Source organism: Ailuropoda melanoleuca, chromosome 13, assembly GCF_002007445.2.
Source record: "Ailuropoda melanoleuca isolate Jingjing chromosome 13, ASM200744v2, whole genome shotgun sequence".
In the NCBI taxonomy this organism is placed as follows: Eukaryota; Metazoa; Chordata; class Mammalia; order Carnivora; family Ursidae; genus Ailuropoda; species Ailuropoda melanoleuca.
Window position 1 is genome coordinate 9993027 of NC_048230.1, and position 3872 is coordinate 9996898.

At 46.5% G+C, this 3872-nt stretch overlaps 1 long non-coding RNA gene across 1 annotated transcript; it reads left to right on the forward strand.

Moving 5' to 3' along the window:
• Positions 1-305: 305 nt before the first annotated feature.
• Positions 306-3001, forward strand: LOC117795665. Its single transcript, XR_004619760.1, has 3 exons — positions 306-453; positions 832-989; positions 2496-3001. It is a non-coding gene; the product is annotated as an uncharacterized LOC117795665 (long non-coding RNA).
• Positions 3002-3872: the final 871 nt, after the last annotated feature.

A 3872-nucleotide genomic window follows, 5' to 3' on the forward strand; every position in this document is an offset into this window, starting at 1 on the left:
GCTCCCTGCTCAGTGGGGAGTCTGCTTCTCCCTCTCCCTCTGTGTGGTCTCTCTCTCTCTCTCAAATAAATAAATATTTAAAGAAAAAGAAGAAGTTTTGATTCATGTTTAACGATTGGCCCATGTAGTACTCCAGTTTCCTACTCTACCCCACACTGGGGGCACAGGCTGTACAGTATTCTAGAATTGGGGGGTCTCTTGTGTCTGTGGTCACTCACCCAGCTAGTTTTTTTTTTTTTTAAGATTTTATTTATTTATTTGACAGAGATAGAGACAGCCAGCAAGAGAGGGAACACAAGCAGGGGGAGTGGGAGAGGAAGAAGCAGGCTCCCAGTGGAAGAGCCTGACGTGGGACTCGATCCCAGAACTCCGGGATCACGCCCTGAGCCGAAGGCAGATGCTTAATGACTGAGCCACCCAGACGCCCCCACCCAGCTGGTTTTTGACTCAAGGGTAGGTGTTTCTACCATCAATGCCTTTCCTTTCCTCCTACCATTCCAAAGTTCTGCTCTTGTTCAAGACCTTGTTGTTTCCATGCTAAACTTGCTGATGCTGAGCTGGTTCCAATCTGCAACAGGCCAGGCAAGTTAAAAGGGCAAAAAGACACTGCAGGTGCTGGAAAGTGGTGGAGGACAAAAAAAAAGCGTAGTGAACTAAAATTCACTCATTATACAGACCGGGAAACAGAGGCCCGACAGGAGGAAGGGGCTGATGAGGATTGGGATGGCATCCAGGCACCCGAATCTCAGTCCAATGTCACCTTTCTGCTATATTCCACCGTAAGTTTGCTCAAACCAGGAGCGGTTTGCCTACTCTGGAATCTCTTTCTAGCTGCAGGATCGGAGACCAATAAAGGAGAGAAGAGGTCTTCCTGCAAGTGTTTCTCTTCGGGTCCCTGAAATGCCAGTGACCCCACGTCTCTCCTGACACCCAGCTGTGGCCTTGCTTGGCTCAAGGGAGAATCATGGATCCGTGAGCTTCAGGAGAAGGTAGGGACCTTAGATCACTCATTTGACTTACATCTAAAGAGACTCTCCATCTGCCAGTGTTCCTAGTCCAACCACCTCATTTTATAGAAAAGGCTGAGTTCCAGGGAGGAAACATAACTCACTTGAAATCATCCCGCTAGTAAGCAGCAGTGCTAAGACTGGGATCTGAGTCTTCTGGGTCCAAGGCCAGTGCTCATTAAAAGAGATTAAAAAAAGTTTTAAAAATACAATTGACTGGGGCGCCTGGGTGGCACAGCGGTTAAGCGTCTGCCTTCGGCTCAGGGCGGGATCCCGGCGTTTTGGGATCGAGCCCCATGTCAGGCTCTTCTGCTATGAGCCTGCTTCTTCCTCTCCCACTCCCCCTGCTTGTGCTCCCTCTCTCACTGGCTGTCTCTATCTCTGTCGAATAAATAAATAAAATATTTTAAAAAAATAAAAATAAAAATACAATTGACTTGTAAACTTGGGCAAGCAGAACTTTAGTGCTGATAAGACCCTAAATAAAATTCATTTATTCAATTCATTCATTCGACAAATACTGATTGAATGGGATATCCCAATATATATTGACCAGGGATACATAGCATAACCCCCTGGCAGCACGAAGGAGCCTCTTGAAGTCTGAGGTTGTGAATTTAAAGTGTGAGCCAGCAGCATGATTGTGTGTTTTTCTGGAACCTGGTTTGGCTACACGGGGTCAGGCATGAGGTGAGCGGAGTCAGATCTAAGCAAGGCTGTGGCTTTGCCAGAGGAGTGTGATGAGGCGAAGGGCTCAGAGAGAGAGTTGGGGTACACGAGGAAGGGCTTAAGGCGATAATCATAGGATTTAAAAGTAAATTTTAGTTTAGAAACTTTTTTTTTTTTAACTTCACAAAATGAATTTTGAAGCCAGGCTGCGATGCCGATTCAGGTTGAAATGGTGATATTGTCATCTTCTGAAGCTGTCTCCAGGGGGGTTTGCCCTGGGCTCATCAGCTTGTCGGATGGGGGAGGTTCTGATTGTCTTCAATCGTTTGAGCCAGGACCGGAGAGCTTCAGGACCTTCCTTCCTCCGGAAGGAGCCTTTTGAGACAAATCCAGGGGTCAGTCCAAAGCTCAGGAGCTGCAACTCAACTTATAAAGCCCTTTTATAGCATTGCTTGCCTAAGTAAATAGTGGACTTCCTATTTCTGGAAAGGACATATTTGTTCTCAAGGCTGCCTGTGCCCTGGGCACCCACTGAGATCCCGGAAAACACAACCGTTCCTCTCCTGACATTGTTTTGAAATAGCCAAGGTGGTTCGCACCCTTCAAGCACAAAAAAAAACAATCGTGCACCGAAGCTGCAATCCAAGCCATGCTCGGTTTTGTGTTGTGTGTGTCCCCTACCTCATCACAATACTTACTGAGAGTCTGGCCTCCGTTCCACTCATTGTGGGTGCCCATGCAGGTTTTCAATGATGTCAGCAGTGGTAATGATTAAGTGGAAACACCCCACCCCATTCAAACGTCTCCCTTTCCCGGCAGATCCCCATTGTGAGCGAAAGTGCAGTGTGCCGGCCAGCGTTTCTCCCAGAGCTTCAGCTAGAGTGCAAGCGAGGTGAGCCTGGAGAAAATGAGGCCTCTGACTCGAATCACACCACCACCCGCTCAGCGCTCCAGATGTCGGCCTCTGCCCCACTCGGAAGCGGTGGGCCTTGGAAGAACCCAGAACAGATATTCCACTACCAAGTACGACAAATGCAGAAGTATATGCATTTATAAAAGTCCATCAGGATGTACACTTTGGATGTGTGCTCCTTACCGCACGTAAACTCTAACCCAATAGAAAACTTTCGGAAAAGCACAGTTCTAGATATGTTCTAACTAACGTAGGATTTAGGGGTGGAGGCAAGCAAGGATGCCATTACCCACTCTAAGATCCTGATTTTCTGGGTTTCATTGGACAAGAGGACATCAACACAGGGAAGAACGGGTGCCAACTGTTGTTTCAAAAAAAAAAAAAGACAATAAAAGGTCCGTGAGGCACCCCACCCCCTACTACTTGCTCTCACATTCTTAGTCCCTCCGAGAGATTTAAAAAAGAAAAGCCTAGGAAATTCCAAGCATGACTACCTCCGGAGATAAGACAGAAATGGAAGAAAACCCAACTTTTTAAAGTAAGCATTTTGATCTTCATGCAAACATGGAGTTAATCTTGGGACAGCTAAGCACAATTACACAGATGAATTCATTGTGTGAAATGGTCATTGAGCGTAGAGAATGCTAGTGCCCGTTCAGAGTCCAAGCTCTGTAGGGGTCATACCTGAATCTGCTGAGTTGAGCACATGGAAACCTCAGTGTGCATTCAGGCTTGACCGTTCTTTTTAATTTATTTCAGAGCTGCTCCCAGGGTGGCTTCAGGAAATGCAAATCGAACGTCCATAGTGGTGTCTGAAGACGGGCAGGGTTTTGATGTGTGTTAAACTGCAGCTATCAATAAAAATCTCTGGGCCTGTATTTACATATATTAAAGCTGTTCTTAAGATAACAGGATGATTTCTGTAATCCCTTACTCTTCAAATCGGCTTTTATTCACACAGAGAGGACGCAAGCGTTAGACTGGACGTAGTGGCAGCTAGGTTCTGGCTCCAGTTCTGTCTCAAATTCTCCAGGAGTCCTGGGGTGCTTCCTTCCTGGACTCTGGGCCTCCACGCCTGTCAACTGAGGAGTTTGGACCACACGGTCTGGCTCTTAGTCCTGAGGCTTCAACTTAGTGGAGTTTGGAGATAACACTTTACCTCCAGGATTTTATTCTAAGCAAATTGGATATATTTCTACAATGTAAAATGTATGATTCTACAGCCTGATTGGCCTCCTAAACCCCCAGACTTAGGGCCACAGTTGGAAAGAACTCAACTCTTT